Source organism: Falco rusticolus, chromosome 3 (genome assembly GCF_015220075.1).
Source record: "Falco rusticolus isolate bFalRus1 chromosome 3, bFalRus1.pri, whole genome shotgun sequence".
In the NCBI taxonomy this organism is placed as follows: domain Eukaryota; kingdom Metazoa; phylum Chordata; class Aves; order Falconiformes; family Falconidae; genus Falco; species Falco rusticolus.
In genome coordinates this window covers 618,704-638,604 of record NC_051189.1, presented here as the reverse complement: position 1 = coordinate 638,604, position 19,901 = coordinate 618,704, and the positions used below count along the sequence as shown (strand labels likewise).

The 19,901-nt window shown below is 45.8% G+C and overlaps 1 protein-coding gene across 1 annotated transcript in view; it reads left to right on the top strand.

Annotated features, from left to right (window-relative positions):
• The window catches only part of ST3GAL1 (ST3 beta-galactoside alpha-2,3-sialyltransferase 1), an 80,421-nt gene that overhangs the window by 33,244 nt on the left and 27,276 nt on the right, over positions 1 to 19,901 (top strand). The window lies entirely within an intron of this gene.

Here is a 19,901-nt window from a genome sequence, read left to right as displayed (position 1 = left end):
AATCCTCTTATTTGCTCAAAAGCTCCTGCTTCTTGCCAACTCAGTAATGTGCTGTTGGGACAGGTAGAAAGGGCTGCTTTCCAAAAATAACCAGATATTATGCAATAAGCTTAGTTATGTTAATAACTGAAAGATGGATATACTATTTATTATCTGCTTTCTAATCCAAGTAGGCTGTCATATTGATGATTACTGATTTTTTTTATTTTTCCTCTTAAAAAGGAAAATGTGTGGGGAAGGGCAGAGCTAGGTATTTACTGTTCTACTTTTGATTCTACATTGCAGCTTGGTAATTGATAAAAGATCCTGGCACACGTTGCTAGAAGTTTTTCTGTTGGCTTTGTGCTTTGAACCAGGTCTGACAAGTCACATCAGGAGTCCGTCACAGGACCCATGCTCTAAGATCCTTCTTGCAGGATCTGCTTCTGGAGTTCTTATTGCAGTGACTGGAGAAGATCTGGATAGAAAGCTTTTTGTCCTGATTCTGTTTAATATTGGAGCTGTCCTGCATCTCATGTCCAATGTTTGTAAATAGGAGCAATCTTAATATTACTCCTGGATTTTTGAGAAAGGGACTTTGGATAAAACAGCTGGTGGAGATAATTTCTAAGACTCAGCTGCCTTTGTGTGAACTTAGTGCAGGCTGAAAATACACCGGTAAGTCCAACCATTAAAAAAAAATATCTCTGTTTGTTGTCAGCCAATGTATCTTTCCCTTGCACTCTGGGTTATTCACACTGCATCTCCTTAGGCACTTAATTTTGATGTCGAAATTAGGAGCCCAGTAAATGAGAAGGCAAGTGTAGTGGGTTTGTGTAGCAAGGTTTTGGGAGCGGGGGGGGCTACACGGGTGGCTTCTGTGAGAAGATGTCCCCATGTCCGATAGAGCCAGTTCCAGCCAGCTCTTAGGTGGACCCACTGGGGACCATGCTCCATCACACCTAATTGACTTACATTATCCTCAGCAGGAGCACCACTGTCTGCATAAGAACTGGTGAGTAATATCGCACTAAGCACCAGATTCATGTCTCTGCAACCCCAGTGATCTAAAGGAGGATTGCGCAAATGTGAGTAGGTGCACAGGGCTTCTCTGCCCCAGAGAAAGGCAGTACGTGACATTTGAGCTTGTATGCCTACATAGGGATACATAGTTAGAATACAAAAAAAATAAAAACCTGGAGTTGATAATATGTACCCCTGTCACACTCAGAAATGCTCTTGAATAAGGTGGGTGACAATTGCACAGTGTCTCCTAGATGCAGGTGGAGGTAGCAGATACTGGTGGTGGCTGCTGCCAGGCAAAACGGCTCCTGCTGCCAGGACCCTGCCTGGGAGCCTGCAGCTCCTTTGCAGGCATCGCTGCGGGTCACTGAATCGCAGCCAGCAAGCCAGCTGGTAGCACTCTCTCTGTCTGCAGTTTACTTTATCCCATAAAGAGGTTCAAAAGCTCCACCCCCATACCCCACCCCCCCAGCCCCTTGCTTTTTAACAGATGGCATTGAAGGACTTTTGCCTTTTCTTCCCCAGTCTTTTTTAGGCTCTCCCTGCCTCTCCTCATGTCACGGGTGATGCCCCAGACAGCTGAGTTCTGTACCAGCAAGCTTTTTTCCTTCCCATCTATTACATGGCTTGCTTAATAACCCTTTCCTGCCGCAGGCACGAAGCCCTTACCCCACCTCGAGTGGCTGCTGGAGACATCAGGGGTGGGGTACGTAAAGACCCTGGGAGCAGCAATCCCTGCATCCCCGCTCGGTTGCTGTGATGCTGCCTTTGCCAAGCAGCACGGCAATTCGGACTAAATTACCGAAGCAAAAACCAGCTGAAGTGGCACAGTGTTACCCTCTTCAGAGACTGCCTGCTCTCACCTGGTATCTCACAGCTAATCATATTGACAGAAGCCATTGTTTATTTTCCTCCATCCTTGTCTCCTTGTTTTATGGTAAATTAGAGCAGGCAGGCAAGCCATCCATCAGCCTATAAATGCTGCCGAGTATTTTGGCTTTGTGCTAAATGATTGTGCATTTTATTGCTATTTACACATTCATTTTCCTAGACAATAAAACACAAGCTGCAGTCCGCAATACTTTTTATATTTCATATCTGTATCATGGCAGCCACACAGGCTTCAGCAGCAGCAAGCAGCCTACTGCTGTAAATTCACTCTCTTATTTCAGTAGGTCTAACATTTATTTATAATTAATGCCAGGGACCTTGCACAGTAATACCAATTATTGATTATTTTTTATTTATTTATTTTTAAGAAAAAGAAATTACTTTTATTCTTATTACTGCCATAGCAACACAATGAAGTTGCAGTGAGTAATCTTGTCCAGAACAGTGGAAGAAAAGGCTCTCAAAAGCTGAGTTGGTGGTAAAGTTATAAAAAGCAGCATGTGACCCCTTAACAGTAGGGTTCATATAGATGGGGATTATCGTGGGGGGGGCAGGGGGCAACAACTCACATTAGCTGCTCGGTTGGTGTGAGTGAAGGCGGGTGGGAATAGGAAAGCTCTGCAGCAGGAGCCATTGTAGCCACTGCAAAATGAGCGCCTTTGGAAGAGGCAATAAGGCTTAATGTCCCAACACAGCTGGAGACAGGGGTGCAGAGGGTGTCCGGTGAATCCCCAAACTCCCATCATCGAAGATGGAGGAGTGACCGCTGTGACTGCAGGTTGTGCGCTGCCAGCAGTGCCAATGGGATGCAGCACTCCCGTACCATGAACGTCAGCGCAACTCTGCTTGAGTGGCCACAAACACATGTACAAGGATGTGAATCAGACAAAAGAAGCCTCTAACAATACATTTTTGTACTTTGAATCTCCTGTTACCTGCTTGGTGTTAAGATAGCTACCCATGCATTTGCAAACTAAATTGCCCTTATCAGTAGCTCTTGTATAGCTTGTGCTTCTTTTTCAGTCTGACTGTGGCCCATTATGCCAGGAAATTTGCAGAAGGCGGCATCAGACTTGGCAAAGAGTGATGGGAACAGCAGCCAACTCAATCTTAAACTAATTTTTACCCCTGCCAGGGACGGCTGCCTAACAAGTGCTCAGAGGACCCAGGCTGAAACACAGCCCTAAAAAAGCTACAGGTCGGAGGCGTGAAGGGGGCTGCAGAGGGTGAAGTAACATTTCTGTTACTGTTCCAGCTTCCTGCTCCTAATGATTTACCTTCAAAATGTTGAGCAGCAGTGGGCAAGAGAAGGAGTGGAGTCAGGAGCAGAGATGAGAGCCAGGGGTGGATATTACATTTCTGCCTCAAGCTCTGGAAGAATGAGAATAAGATGGATGTCTGCAGGCTCATTCACCCCTTGCCCACCTGTAAAGTAGAGCTGGCAGCAGCATGTGTTGTGTATGGTGGTATTTGGAGGGATTACAGAAAAAAGGCTTGTGGTGAAGAGTTGTCACGGGAGTTGAATAAGCAACTTGTTTTGTGCCACCTTCCCCTCCGAGGGTTTGGCCCCAGGTTAATCCTCCCAGAACAAATCAGCCTCAGTGGGTTGGGAAACGAAAACAGAGATAAGAAGCCCTTTTCTGTGACACCTTTCTAATGTGCTGCAAAAGCGGTAGCGAAGCCGCCTCAGCTTCGTGCAATGTCTGTGGATGAGTGTGGGAAGAGATGCTGTTGGACCAAAGCTGGACGTTGTTGAAAACAGGGGTGTATTGGGGCCTTCTCAGTTTAGGAAAGACCAATCCTGAGGGATTCTACTTTGGCTTCTTGGGGGTGTTGAGTGGCTAAAATTGTGGAAACCAGTTAGGGGTAGATGATCAGCATATCTGGAAATTCAGCCCCCATACGTCTCAAGTGAGTACCCCAAATGAAAGCAGTGAATGCTTTGGCCATCCATTACTTGTTTGTCATCACGCAGCCACAAACGCCGCCTGGATTTCGTCACTTCAAATCTGGCATTGCCAGGAGGGTTTTTTATTGTTGTTTTTGTCTAGGGCTAGTAGGGGGTTTCTTTTTCTTTCTTTTTCCCCCCTTGCTTATCAGGAAGCAGCTCTGTTTTCATTTCTTAATTACCTCGGTATTTCCACAGTCATTTAAAGATGTATGGCCAACTTGAAGTAAGGTGAAACACCTGTCAAACCAAGGGCTTTATGCATCAAGGCTAGATAGCCTGAAGACAGGAGAGCATGCACATGCCACGTGTGCTCTCATAAAGCCATATTGTCTGGGCTTGGGGCAGGTATCGCCTGCAGGAATCTCACCTGCATGCAGGGGAACATTGTTGATGGGCATCTGGGCAGCAAAGGGGCTTTATTCCTCCCCAATAGCACTGGTGGGACTGCAAAAACTTCATTCCCGCTGTGTGCTGTGATGCCATGAAGCCTGGTCACCAAACATGCAGCTCACCTCCATGGTTTTTGCAAAGCTGTTTTTGAAAGCAAATCCCATTTTTATCCTGCCTGTGTTAAGTTGAGCTGTAAATCATGTTTCATCCCATGGATGCTACGCAGCCCCAGCCCTGCCTTGCAGAAGATGAGTTGGGGAGCATACCGGTAACACCCTAGGGTCTGTAGCAATAGGACAAGGCATAATGGTTTTATTAGGGCTGGACGGGGCTTGGAGCAACCTGGTCTAGTGGAAGATGACCCTGTCCATGGCAGGGGGTTGGACCTAGATGATCTTTAAGTCCTTTCCAACCCAAACCATTCTGTTATTCTAATACAAGCCATGGGGCAGAAGATGGGCAATGCCTCTTTTGTTTCAGTCCTGACTGTAGAGGAGTGTTTTTATCACCCTGGGAGGCTGGTTTGGTTCAGACCAGCAGAAATTTGGACAGCAGATACATCCTTGCCTGCCCCCCACCCGCTTTGCACACAGCAGTGTGACCCATATAAGTGTTAATTCCAGGTGTAAATCCTGTCAGCAGGGCAGTAAACCTGCTCCCAGCTAATCCGGGCAAATCCTCTTTTCTTGTACCTTCTCCTCTTTCCACCACTCACTTGAGGTAAAAAGGTGAGGATGAAGGAAAGTTACAGAGCACGCTTTAATCATTTTGGTATGTGTCTGAGAGCAAAACCAGTTTCCCCCAGGTACAGCGTAGTCCTTGCTGTCCCTATAGGCTATGTGCGTATGGCTGTGTGCAGTCTGCTCCTCCCCGCTGGGCCACCTAGCCAGCAGCATCCCAGGACTTTTCCGACCATTCACAGCATAGTGTCACGTCCTGTAAGTGAGGGATGGGGTCACAGGCTGAAGCTGTTTCCCAGGCCTCCTATATCTGGAAGCAGGGGGACATTCTTCCTGGGGTCATTTAGTCTGCAGAAAAGGAGGTTCAGGGGAGACCTTATCACTCTCTACAGCTACCTGACAGGGGGTTGCAGGCAGGTGGGGATTGGTATCTTCTCCCAGATAACAAGCAATAGGACAAGAGGAAACGGCCTTGTGTTGCCCCAGGGGATGTTTAGATTGGATATTAGGAAAAATTTCTTCACTGAAAGGGTGGTCAAGCACTGGAACAGGCCGCCTGGGGAGGTGGTGGAGTCACCATCCCTGGAGGTATTTAAAATTAGACATCTAGACATGGCTCAGGGACATGGTTTACTGGTGAACTTCTCAGTGTTAAGTTTACGTTTGGACTTCATGATATTAAAGGTCTTTTCCAACTTAAATGATTCTGTCATTCCATGAATCTATAATTCTTGCTCCCCTGCATCACTGTGCAAGCCAGGGTGCAGGTGGATGCTTGCAGATGCTACAGGGTGATGCTCTGAGGTGTTCCTAAAGAGTCTGTGTTTGATTCGGGGCTGAAAGGTTGGCAGTGTAGTGCTTCATCTGGAGGCTGGGCTTGTTTCAAATTCTTTCCTTAAGACTGTTAATCAGATGGGAGGTTGGGGAAGGGCATTTTTGCCATTGGCTGAGCCAGGGGTGCTCTTCTACTGCTAAGAAATTGCTCAGAGAGGCAGGAGAATTTTGTCTGTTGGCTGTTTTCAGAAGGAGTTACACAAACCTCTATTAAAATAGCTATGTGTAACTGCTTGGTGCTGCCTTTGCACCGGACGAAACCTCTCAGCACCTCACCCAACTGAGCCGCCCACGAGTCTATGAATGAATGTCCAGAATTAAAGCCAAACTGTTTCAGTTTCAAGTGTCAGCCAGGAGCTGCACTTCACTGAGTGGCTGCAAGGGGTAAGCAGTCCTCTCCTCGGCTGCCGTTCTGGCTGTTAGCTCCGTGAGCAGGAATGACTACGTATATTTGTAAAATTCAGGCAAGATCTTTTTGCCGCCATATGCCATGTGCTGTCACTGTGAGCCCCGTTGCCATCTGTCTCCCACACTTTCCTCACTGATTCTCCTACAAATCAGCAATGCACCAAATCTGCCGTGCACATAAATCAGAGCAGGGTCAATGAAATTCAGAAGTAAGAAATACAGGAGGCTGTATAATGAGAACCGTTTCCATCAGCTGCAGGTTTGGAAACATCTCTGCAGCAGCAATGATGGTCCCAGGAAACATTGTCTTTTAAACAAAGATCTAGGAGCGATCCAGCTATCTGTTGAGGCACAGGATCCCCTGGCAGCCACTGTCTTTTCCTGAGGATGGGAATACCCCAGCAACAACCACCACCACAAACTGGATCCCTTGTATCGGAGTGTGGCAGTTCTTCTGGGGCTGGGGACTCTTGTCCCCTCTTAGAGCAACTTAAAAACAAGGATGCCCTTCCTCTGATGCTGCATCTCCTCCATAGAAGTCATAGGTCAGTTCTTCTCTGGGAACATTTAAGCTCTATTTGTAATGACTTCCCTTTGAATGCAGTCATTATTTTTCAGCATTCACTTTTTTTTTGTTTTGAGCAAGAGACACGTAATAAAACAGATTAAAAACTCATCTTACTCTGTTGAAAACCAAGCCAAGCAGAACAGTGTATTTTCTAGAGTTTCCTGATATACAGTTCCCAGCAAATCCCTGAGAGGTTTTAATTAAAGGTGAAATAACTTTTCTTTTTCTTTTGCTTAATAAAAGCAAACCACATAAAAATCCTGTAGCTCCCACTTGCAAAGCAAGTTTTTTGACACAAATTGGTGGCTCATTTTAAAAAAAAACTCAAAGCCCTAGGGCTCTGCTGCCTGTGGTCCTTGGGGACCATTAGTTTTTAACACTGTGCCCATTAAAACTTGCCAGGAGCTTTATGACATTTTTGTAAGCCCTTTTTGAAAAGTTACTGTGAAACTTTTCATCAGAGTGAGAACGGGATCCCACATTCATTGCAATACTAACAGGCATAAAAGCTTGCAAAAAAATGAAAAAGCTTCCCTGTCCCATCGAAAACGAGGGGACGTTTTAGATGGGGAAAGGATATTGCAACGAATGTGGGATCCTGTTCTCAGTGTTTGAACGGGATATGTGATCTTAAACCTGAAGACAGGATTTAGCTTTAGATGTTGCTTCTTTGTGGAGTTTGTGCCGAGATAGCGCTGATATAGTTATGGTCACTTAACAAGAGTGACCCCGGGGCTGAAGCTGGGGTTTCTGACCAGCACCAAACCAGCCCATGTAGGACTGATGTTTATCTTTCGTTGATGCAGGTGAAAAAGTTCTTGGTTTTCTAATGTACCACCAGCTGGGCAGATGTTGGAAATTATTGTTGGGGAAAAGTAAGCAGCAGGGGCTTCCCTGTCCTGGTTTGATAATCGGACCCCAAGGACAGAGATATTCCCTCTTTCACTCTTTGTTATAGGTAAAAGAGTAAATCCAGGCTGGTGTTTCCGGTCTTCCAAGCTGGCCTGCTACAGCTTGGTTTCTAGGTAGGATGTGGTTGGAAGCACTGCAGAGGGCAAGACCAAAGCAATATTGAATTGATTACCACTTTCTTGTGTGTTAAAATTTCTGCTTTTACAAAATCAATGGATGATAGTATGATGTTATTTTAGAACGGAAAATTTTAATGCTAAATAAATTAAATCTTCCTTTGCTAATTATTTCTGTGTGGAGAAGTGATACTTTGAATTTCTCTGTGAACGAGAAAGCCCTTAAAAATTCAAGGATGCCTGGCTACCTTAGCAGTCTCCCTTTTTATGTTTTAACCATCTAAGTGAGACAAGTGGAAAAGATGCCATAGTTTTATACACGTCTCTGTGCGTTTCTCCAGTATTCAATTATCAGCATCCACACAATTCAGTATTAACATTTTTAATGCACTTCAGGATGCCCAGTCGAGCAGCTGTATGTGCAGCTCTGATGTATGCAAATCCATTTTGCATGCAGCTCTTGACACTTTTTCATATTCGGGATTATGGGAAGCCTTTTCTGTGCCACTCTGATGTATGCTAATCTTTGTTTCTCTAAAAACACTTCAAAAGTCCGGGCAAAAAGAGAGAATTTCTTCTTCACTGAAATCCTGTGGTTTTTCTGTACTCAGTCTACCACATAGTCCAAAGCAAAGTTTCCACCGATGGAGCACCAAAGATGCTCCGTATTGCCTGCTCTGGGCAGCTACTTCTACCCATCAAGTATTAGAGACAGCCTAAGATGTGGCAGTCCTCTGCATAAAAGGCAGTCTGAATCATTCATTTCTTTCTTGAATGTCAGCACTGTTGTAGATGTAGGGCAAAAGCTGTATCAGGAACGTCACCATATGCACAGAGGCTGGATGTTGCCTGAGCTGGGAGCAAGAGCACACAGTGCATTTAACATATAAATGATCAATCAATTAAAGTAGCTGCCTAATGGCTTTGTAATTCTGGCTTGTAATGCAGTGTATTAATTATCAAATGTGTTACTTGTATCTGTGATATATTTTTAACGTATTATTTATTGACTCCTTATAAACTTACTGTGGCTGCCAAACTCTCAGAAGTGTGCACAGTAAATGGCAAACTCAGAGTATTATTTTGTACTTGCCATAGCTTGCACTGACTGCCAGGTCCAAACTATGCACTGATGCTAAAACACCTCTGAATTTAATTGTGGACAGTTTGACATCTTCGTAGCACCATAAAGACTAAATGTAAATCCCAGGTTAATGAAGGAGAAAATCCCTGCAGTGTCATTGAACCTTCTCCAGAGTGAATTCAGTCTGTCTGATGAATAACTGTTTAACGCAAAGCCATATCAGTTGGTGTCATAGATTGTAAGAGCAATGCTGTTGGTTTAGCAAGAAGCCCATCCGTGTGAACATGAGTTAACAACTCCACAGTGCCAACAACTGCTTGGTGTTGCTTCAGGGCAGGAATCCCAGTGAACATAGTCAGAGATGCTCATATGGGCACAGAAACATGTTTCCTAGATTTTAGGGATTATCGACAATACCATCATTATTCACATTATCATCTCATCTTTCTCTGCATTCAGAATTATATGCCATGAGGGTCCCTGCAGTGTGATAATCACTCTCTTAATATCAGAAATCAGGGTTCCTCACAACTTGAAATTCTTTCAAGTCTGTTACACACAAACAACTGTATTTATAGTCACATTTCCCTACAGTTTTAAGCAAGAAATAGATCGGTGAATATTTTTGAGCTGGATACTTGTGGACAGTCTAGCAAAACACTTGCTGTCAATGTGATCGAGTTCCACCTTGTATTGGGTTTGTGTGGCAACAGTTTGGTAGTGGGGGGCTACAAGGGTGGCTTCTGTGAGAAGCTGCCAGAAGCTTCCCTCATGTCCAATGGAGCCAATGCCAGCTGGCTCCAAGGTGGACCCACCACTGGCCAAGAACTGTGGTTTAACCCAGCAGGCAGCCACTTGCTTACTTCTCCCCAGTGGGATGGTGGCGAGAACTGGAAAAAACATGAAACTTGTGGGCTGAGATAAAGACATTTTAATGGGACAGCAAAGGAAGGGAAAATGATAATAAAGATAAAAGAATATACGAAACAAGTGATGCACAATGTAATTGCTCGCCGCCCATTGACCAATGCCCAGACAGTCCCCGAGCAGTGGGCTGCCACCCCCCAGCCCAGAGACGGGCAGGAGCCGAGCTGCGCCCGGGGAGAAGGGAGCGCTGCGGAAGGTGCTTTGAGGGTCGGGTTTATTTCTCACTGGCCCGCTCTGACTTTCCCCGGGGCAGACCTGGGTTGTGCCTGTGACGGTCACTGGGGAGCGATCTCTCCCTGCCCCCACCCCGACCCACGGGCCTGTCGTTACATTCTCTGCCCCCTGCCCGGCTGAGGAGGGCAGGGACAGAGCGGGCAGGGGGGCACCTGCCCTCCGGCATGGCCAGCCCGCCACACAACTTTAGTTCAGAGTATCTAATAATCTGAAATAATCCTATATCCTCACCTGTAATCCTATAAATCTGAAACTAACGTGTGTACAGAATTTGATTCTACAATGCTTTTAGCTTGCCCTTGTTTCTACTACTACTGTTGCCATCATTAATTTGTCTTTCTGTATTTGGATTACCTACAAGTAGCTCTCTGTACTGCCTCTGGGGAATTAGCAAGACTTTAAAAAAATACAGTCTAATGTAAAAGTAAAACCAAAAAGAAGAGGTGTTTTTTCTTTGGGGTTTTTTTTTCACTTCTCCTAGCAGGAGGGAAATACATTTATTATTTTTATTATATTTATTATTTTTATTATTTTGAACTTCTAAAGGTTTTGCTTTCCTTTAATTACCATAAGTTACACATTTTCTAGAAGTTATTTTGCAAAAGAGAAACTAGAATTTTTCATTTAAAATGTCAAAGATCCATCTTTTTTGAAAGTCTCTTGAAACAGAAAATCAAGATGGAAAATAATTTTATCCACAGAAAGATTCAATGTTGACAAACTGATAAGAAAAAAAAAAAAAGAGAGAGAGAAAAGAAAGGAATATAAACTGCGTGAAGAACTCCTTGCCATCTCCAGCTCTAGGGTTGTCCTATAGTGAACTATTTAAAGATTCTGCCAGGTGCAAACACACGTAGGTGTCCTGGAAATCCCTTTGGTAGCTCCATTTTCCCAAGGAGAGCTTTGATCCCAGCCTACAAATCACCTAATGGCATGGGAAGGATGTGAGTGTACAAGGACACTCCGTCCACCATTGACTCTCTGCCATCAAAGATTGTCAATAGGAATGAAACAGCAATTTTTGTCCGGTTGTGTCTGCTCGGATGTTTTAAAGAACTTTTTGAAGCAGAGCAAATCACAGAGATAGAGTGAATACATTTTAGTGAGTGAGTGAATTTTGGTTTAGGATTTTCACTGTAGAATTATTGTTTCCATTGCCCCAACTTTGAGCACTCGGTGTGCCAGCATATATAAAGACAATACAAGAAGTCCCATCCCAACCCATCAGTGCATATTGGCCCACCACAGAAAAGCTCTCATAGTCCAGCAGGTTAAACCTGTGTGTCTATCCAGCTTTGCAAACCACAGGATGAGGAATGAAAATAATATTTTTTAACAGCTTGTAGCGATATATTTGCTATTTAAAACATCGTTGGGTCTGTGGGGAAGGAAGTAGATATATGAAAGAAAATGAACTACCACCAGGGAAGCAGAGGTGCCATCTCTTGATTAGCATGTATGCAAAGAGGTAGGGATCCTCCAAAAGTACTTTCTAGTAAAAGAGGGGCTGTGGAAGACATTACTACTAGTAGCTTGCTTTTCCACTGTTGGTTTACAGCACATTGCTGGTGAGACCTGGCAGCCTCCAGCTTCCCAGCCCTGGTCACTACTGTTCACACCTTTTTTCTGGAAATGCTCTCATTCTGGTGCTCCTATTTTGTCCTGAAAATACGTGATCTCGGGGTTGAGCCAAAGGAATGGGCCATAAACAGGTCAGCAGCGGAGCTGCCCATTACGTTTGAATTAATTTCCCTTTTCACTGGCCTCTCCCAGTTTACCCCATGAAGAAGACACTGAGGGGCCAGTTTGCAAGGGCTGGTTGCTTCATGGTCTGCAGATGTGGCTGAGCAGTCCCTTGGCACTGTATTAACCTGGAAAAGTTAAGTCTAAGCTTAGTTTCGGTATATTATCAGTGCGCTTTTTCAGCAAACCTGTCATGATATTAAGCCTGACCGCAGTAACAAAGGGCTATTATAAAAACAGTGACTTATTTACATTACAGCTCCCTTTGGAAATAAATTGACCATGAGTTTATATACAATCACAATTATCCACGTGTTTCCCAGTGATAAGGGGTACCCAGGTAAATGTCATACCTGCCTAGCTGGTGCCACCAAGGGAGGGAACCGGGCTTCCCACAGCCTTGCCCTTCACCCCAAACCCAATATCACTTCTCCTTCAAGGCTGAAGATCAAGTGCTATGTGAAGAGATGGCAGTAGAGGACACAGCTTTTATAAAAAATATGTCTATTTGATTGGGATCCTGGAATGAATTTGCAGCATCAGCATTTTTTATTCAGAGAATCACAGAATAGTTTGGGTTGGAAGGGACCTTTAAAGGTCATCTAGTTCAACCCCCTTCAATGAGCAAGGGCATCTTCAACTAGATCAGGTTGCTCAGAGCCCCATCCAACCTGACCTTGAATGTTTCCAGGGATGGGACGTCTACCATATCTCCAGGCAACCTATTCCAGTGTTTCACCACCCTTATCATAACAAATTTCTTCCTAGTCTAAATCTACCCTCTTTTGGTCTCAAGCTGTTACCTCTTGTCTTATTGCAATAGGCCCTGCTAAAAAGTTTGTCCTCATCTTTCTTATAAGCCCCCTTTAAGTACTGAAATTCACAATAAAGTCTCCCTGAAGCCTTCTCTTCTCCACGCTGAACAACTCCAACTCTCTCAGCCTGTCCTCATGGTGGGAGTGTTCCATCCCTCTGATCATCTTCATGGCCTCCTCTGGACTCACTCCAACAGGTCCATGTCTTTCCTGTGCTGAGGACCCCAGAGCTGGAAGCAGTACTCAAGGGGGGGTCTCACAAGAGCAATGTAGAGGTGGAAGAATCACCTCCCTTGACCTGCTGCCCATGCTTCTTTTGGTGCAGCCCAGGACACAGTTGGCTTTCTGGGCTGCCAGTGCACATTGTTGGGCCATGTCAAGCTTCTTGTTAACCAGCACCCCCAAGTCCTTCTCAGCAGGGCTGCTCTCAATCCCTTCATCCTCCAGACTGTATTGATACTGGGGGTTGCCCCAACCCAGGTCCAGAATCTTGCACTTGGCCTCGTTGAACCTCATGAGGTTTGCACAGGCCCACTTCTCAAGCTTGTCCAGGTCCCTCTGGAAGGCATCCCATCCCTCAGGCATGTCGATCTCACCACTCAGCTTGGTGCCATCTGAAAATTTGCTGAGGGTACATTCGATCCCATTTGAAGATACTAAACAGTGCTGGTCCCAGTACAGACCCCTGAGGGACACCACTTGTCATTGATCTCCATCTGGATGATTCATCCAGGAGAGCTTTGGGATCAACCAGGAAAGCAAAGACTTAGGCTCAGGTTGTCAGTTTTTCCTGGGCAGTTCTTCATTTAGAGCGTGATGCAAGCTTCACTGGTTAGAGCAAACTTTGTTTCAGACCCATTTCTGGCTGCACTGGCTCCCCAGGAATGGAGAGAAGTCATTCTGTAGACCCAGAGGAGAGGTTGTCCATGCTCAGTTCCTAAGACGGCTTCTGCCATAGACATGGTGGGTAGGCAAAGGCAGAGATTTTGGAGCTAGATCATCTTTCATGGCATTTCCAGCTCCATTCAAAGCAAAATGTCCCACTTGACTTGAAGACATGAGTAGGAACTGTAGCCTGTTGAGGACAGCACAATTAACCCTGGATATTAACACTGCAATTTCTACAGGCAAAACACGCCTCGCAGGAATTCACTCTTGGTATGCAAGGGAGAAGGTGGTGAAGGACAAAATGTCCTCACCCTGGTGGGAGGATGCAGAGATGGCAGCTCTCCACACCCAAAGGTACCGGCAGACTTTCCCTTTCCGAGCCAGAGCCCCCAGCCCTTTCCTCAAGCATTGCAAGAGAGTTTTCATTTCCAGACCGCTCAGCAACATGCCTGATAAAGCCTGCCAAGATAAAGATTTATTTTGAGGCAACAGAATGCAAATTCCCCACCCAAGTTTCCTGTTAGTCTTATACACATCTTGCACAAAAAGCTGTTTGCTTACCCTGGCTGCGCAGACCTGTTATGCACGTAGGCAGGGCAGGCTGTGTTAGAGTACCAAGGAGATCTCCTATCTAACTGTCCAGCCTGAGCCTGCCAGCAAACCTGCTTACTGATAAGACACAAGCAGGTAATGATTTCTTTTCAGATCACTGACACCTAAAATGCCATGCAGTTACACTCCATAAACCACCTCCAATTTTTCTTCTATTTACTGTGATGGATGAAACACTGCCCGGTAGCTGGCTCCAAATTCAACAAGCATGGAGGAGCTGCTACTCTTTCTCATGGCTTAAATGGTCCTGAATGGATTTGTTTTCTAGGCACTGTTGATATGATTAGTTGGAGTTGCTTGGGGTGAACATTTTAATAAATCCAAGAGTTATATACCAACTGGCTCACCCAACTTCGATGCTGCGACCCTGTTTGACAGTGGCAATCAAACAGATTTATGCCTTCCAGCATGGTCAGGGATGGGGCAGAAGAGTTACAGATCATTTTCTCTCTGACTAAATGGCAGGTGAGACTTGGCTGCTTTTCCATGGCTGTGGGCACATGGGACAGTAGCACCTCTGTCATCCCTGTGAGGGTGTAATGATGGACAGAAAGGAGCCAGTTAGCTGTGAGAAACAAAGCACAGGCTGATTTTAATCATTTATGGATGAAAAGGGAAATTCATACAGCAGCTCATGCTTTTCCAGAATTGCATCCTGTATTGGCTTTTGGTGTCTGAGAAGGACAGGGCTCACCTTGGCCTGCCAGTGCCACGTTGCTAGCGGCATGTGAGAAGTCACACCACGAACGAGCTGAAGTCACAGAGGCTGTGCTGGGGCACAGGCAATGCCCCCCTCATGTCTTCAGCCCTCATCTGGCCTTTGATGTTTGGTGACACAGGTCTCCCAGTCTCTGGTTAAGGGAGATTCACATTTCTGCCCCATGTTTAACTGTTAGGCTGCCAGGCTGCACAGTCTATCTCATCCAGCAAAAGCCTCACGCTAAGGGGTCTCTGGCAAGGGGTCTCTGGCAAGGGGTCAGACCAATGGAGTGTTTCTTCTAAATGTCAGCCAGCTCCAGGCGATGCAAGGCAGCCAGCGATGAGCCGGGGCGGGGCAGACAAGCCTGTGGTTTGGAGTGAAACAGTCCCCTCCGTTGTTCCTCTCCAGGCCTAAGCACAGACCTGGGGTGGAATTTTATGTGTATTTTTCCAGGGACAGGCTTTTTGCTGCCCCAGGATGACATCTTCCAAGACTGCTCTGGACCTTTGTGGGTACAGTAAAGCAAGATTTAACCTTCTGTCATCTCCCAGGCCAGGGCTTTGAGACCAAGGGCTGCTCGAGTAGTTACTCATGACGAGTGCAGATGGGAAGGAAGTCCCAAAACAGCAGGAAGGATGCTTGAGGACATACTGTTCGTGTTGCCAAAAGATGTTATAACAATATAGCTGTCAGTGGCTTAGCTGGGAAACAAATTCATCTTTGGAGGTTTTACAGAGCGGGGATCTGAGCTGTGCTTCTGAAAATGGGCACTTGCAGTTCTGCTGCCGAGAGCTTTCTAGCACAGCAGTGTCTTGAAGTTGAATTGCAGCAAATCACTACTCCTTGAAATGTAGTTTCCAGCTGGAAAATACTGTGGGTCATAGAAGAGTTGTATGATGGCCACCATCAGTTATAAGAGAGCTGCAGCAGGTCACATTGTCCTTTCCCAGCTTCTGTTGGGGCAGGTGTGTAGGTTTTGAGTCTAAAGGACTTTGGGAGCTTTGAACTGTTCAAGCAATGAAGGGGAAGCTGGAAATACCTCTGTACAGGGATGCTGTTCCCTGTTACCTTTGTGCTGTTCTGCCTGACATGCTGTGTCTGGAAAATGCTGGCAACTTCAAACTAGAGAAGTGTGTTTCACACCAGGGTTTTAATGTCAGTTACAGACCAGAAGGCAAAAGCTGGATCCTGAACCATCAGCATCTAACATGAGCTACCAAAGATCTCCTCAATGTGGTGCTGGCACTAAGTACTTCTTCGCTAAGTAAAGTAGGCACCAAAAAGGGGTCAAACACTACCTTAGTGTAGTGGGACATTTACAACTTGGGGATGATGAGAAGTGGTGCAGTAATTTTTTTCTCAATGTTTTTTCGTTATTATTTTCTACATGCTTTTTGTTTAAGATGCATCTTTTAAAGAAAATCAAGAAATGAAGCATTCTGCTAATATTGTGAGGCCAACCACATGGATCTAGTGCAACCCCCAAACACTCTTGCCCTGCACTCCATAACTTGTCTCATGCCTCCAGGCAGCAAGTCCCCTCCGTCCCAAAGTCCCAAAGGTGTTCTGGTGTTGACTCGTCTTGGGTGGGTTTCATGCCTGGGGCTGAGGTTGTCCTGGACCAGCCCTGGGAGGGATGCAGATACAGTGGCCCCTCTTCTGAGTCCTTATTTCAGGTTCCCACCTGCCTTTGTGCCCCTGTGCTCCTCTGGGCTGGTGCTCCTTTCATGGGCTGATGGCTCATGGGATGGGCCTGGCAGCCTTCGGGGGCAGGGTGTTATCTGGGATCTCCTCCTACCTTTGTCTCTCTGTGCTCCTTTGTGGGTGTGCAGATGAGCTTCTATCACATAACCTAACAAGTGCACTGGGAATACATTACATTTGTAGGTGGATTTGTAAAAAAAAAATTTCCTGAAGGTGTTAAGAATTTTATCCATGTCTGTTAATTGCCAAACTGGCAAGGGACCAGGGACATTCTTCAGATTGTGAGTTTACAATACAAAAAAAGATCTACACTGGGGAAAAAAAATTAAAGCAAAGGAAAAATAAACCCCCTCTTTATGTGCCTTCTTTCTAAAACGTGAGAAGACAATGAAGAAAAACAATTGCAATGGATTGATTCCAGTTTATTTTATGATGTAAAACGTAGACAAAGGATTAAGCTTTGCTCTCCTTTATGACCGTTTAATCTCACTAGACTCACCGCTATGCCAAGGAGAGAGCTTGGAGGAGCCTGCCCCTTCTTCTGAACCTGCCCCTCTGTGCTCTTGCCTGGGACACATCATTTCACGTTTTCCCTGCATTGCATGTCACTGCGTGTTGGCAACATAAATGTTATCCCAGGGTGTACAGGGGTGTCTTACATGAGAACAAGGGTATACGTAGGAAGGGGGAGGAGGTGGGAAGGTAGTAGGAGAAATCCAGACTGCAAATAAGACCTTAAGCACCCAATCACTTAAGGTAGCTTAACCTGCAGTTTGCACGAGCTGAGCTGGGATAGCTGCCCACAGGCACAGCCCCGCTGTACTTAAACTCTGTTTAACTCTCAGGGACAAGAGCTGGGCACAGAATTTAAATGCCAGTACCTGAAGTCCCCAGAAATTGTTTCTGTGTCTGAGGCCAAAATAGCCTGTTCACGGATGTACTCATACCAAGGTCACACCAAGGTGTGTTGATAAGGACCGTGGCTGGTACTACGCTACTTACTTGTAATGGCTTAAATTAACTATCACAAATATTGTCAGGAGGTAAAACATTCCCAACAGCTGAGGTTGGCAGCCCTGTGTGGGTTCCCATACCAGCTGCTGCTTCAGCATCACCCCGGCCCTTCCTGCTTCCTGGCACCTTGGCAAATCCTATGGAAACCCTTTTGTGAAGATTTATGAATGTATATGAGCAGAGAGAGACACAGGGACGATCTAAGATGGGGTGCAAGATGCTGGGAAGGGTGAAAGTACTGATGTCTGGGTTGGATCTAATGTGTTATGCTTTAACCGCAGCCAGCAACTATGCCCCATACAGCCGCTTGCTTACTCCCTCAGTATCAGGATGGGTGAGAGAACTGGGGGGAAAGAAAGTAAAATTCATGGCTTGAGATAAAGACAGTTTAGTAGGTAAAGCAAAAGCCATGCACACAAGCAAAGCAAAGCAAGGAATTCATTCACCGCTTCCCAGGTGGCCAGGTGCTCAGCCATCCCGGGGAAAGCAGGGCTCCATCACACGCAATGGTTGCTTGGGAAGGCAAATGCCATTTTACTCTGAACGTCCCCACCTTCCTTCTTCTCCCCCCAGCTTTACGTGCTGAGCATGATGTTATATGGTCTGGGATATCCCTTGGGACAGTTGGGGTCACCTGTCCCAGCTGTGTCCCCTCCCAGCTTCTTGTGCCCCCACACTGGCTTGCTGTCAGGGTGGGGTGAGGAGCAGAGAAGGTCTCGCTGCTGCGTAAGCTACTCAGTGGTAGTGAAAACATCCCTGTGTTATCAACACTGTTTCCAGCATAAATCCAAAATATTGCCCCTTACCAGCTACTATGAAGAAAATTAACTCTATCTCAGCCAAAACCAGCACACAAGTGTTTTAAGAAAGGGAAAAAATGGTCCTGGGCCAAGTCACAGTGAACTCAAAAGCATTTTCCATTCATTTCAGCCTTCCTTTTCCTCAGGCCCTAAATCACATTTATAGTCCCCAGAGCCTTTCTGCCATGGGTTGGTGGGTTGGTTGGTTGGTTGGTTTGTTTGTTTGTCGCCGCCGCCCCCCCCCCCCCCCCCCCCCCCCCCCCCGAGTATCCATAGGAAACATGAGCATTCATAGGAAACTATAAGGAGCGAGAATTAAAATAGGGTAGCCAGTGTTTACTTTCACACTGGAAAAGGGCCTTGGGAGTTCCTCTGCTTTCTTACCTTACCATCACATGCTATAAAAGACAGGATGATTAGGAGTTTGGATACAGTGCAGCCCATAAACACTGGTTTGGTTTTTCTTTTTCAGATTCTAAATATAAGTTTAACCTTAGCTCAGTTACAAAACAACAGCAAAACAAACAAACAAAAAAAAGTAGAGGGAAAAAAACCCTGGTGAAATGGATGTTTGTTTTGGAGTCCAGAACTGTTTCTTTTATGATCAATACTCCATTTTATAGGCTTTTCCAAGAAAGGCTGGATAATGCCCGTCCCTCCTCCACTTAAAAAAAATAACAGAAGAGCAGGATCTGTATATACAAATACTGAATTGGGCCAGCATTAACAGCAGTAGGGGTTCGACCCACCAGCATCACAGCTCTTGAATTATCCGCTCCATAAATGGACAATCAATCTGCCTGTGGGATTTGGCATATTTTGGGGGGCTTAGAGGCTGTGGTTTTGTTTAGACAAACAACTACATCCAGGCTAGTAAAGCAAATGCACTTGGGGCCGCTCTCTGGCACAGAAGCCAGCTGGATGGACCGAGCATGGGGGCTGCGCTCTTAAGCTCCATTTCTAAGTCTCCAAGGCACAGCGGCAGCATCCCCACTGCCTTTTGGGTTGTGATTCCTAAATTATACCCAGGAACAGTTTGAAGGATTTCTAGTTAGTCCCAAAAACTTTTCTCTAAAAAATTCAAGGTAGTGAAGGATTGTTCCCTGGTGCTGTTTAATTGACTGGTGCAGGCATGCCTGAGCAGCTAGGGTTAATAAAGCCTTTTGTTATCCAGCCTGACCCACTTGTCAGCCCTTGAGCTCTTGTAAATGCATTTGTAGGGGCCAGACTTAAAATAAATCTCGAGGCATTTGGCAAACAGCAGCTAACTGAAGGGCACACACTGCCTTTCACGTGCTGCAGATGAGAAACCTGAAGCAGAGCAAAAGGTTAAGAGCACGGCCTGAAGCTCCGGCCTGTGGGTTTGGTTTTGTGGGACACGGTAAATATTTATGTGCCGCCTCTAAAAACCAGGCCTGTGCTGTCTCCCAGACACCATGTCAACCCTCTTGGAAAAGCGGCTTGGCCTCGGGCAGCTCCTTGTGGATCCCCCGGAGAAAAGCCAGAAGCAAAGCTGGGGATGCTGTTCCCAGCCCAGAGCTGTGGCCAGCAGATGCGCTTCCCCCATGTCTCAATAAACATTGGGTTGGGGTGATGAAATGAGGGGGATCCTGCATCAGTGTGATGCA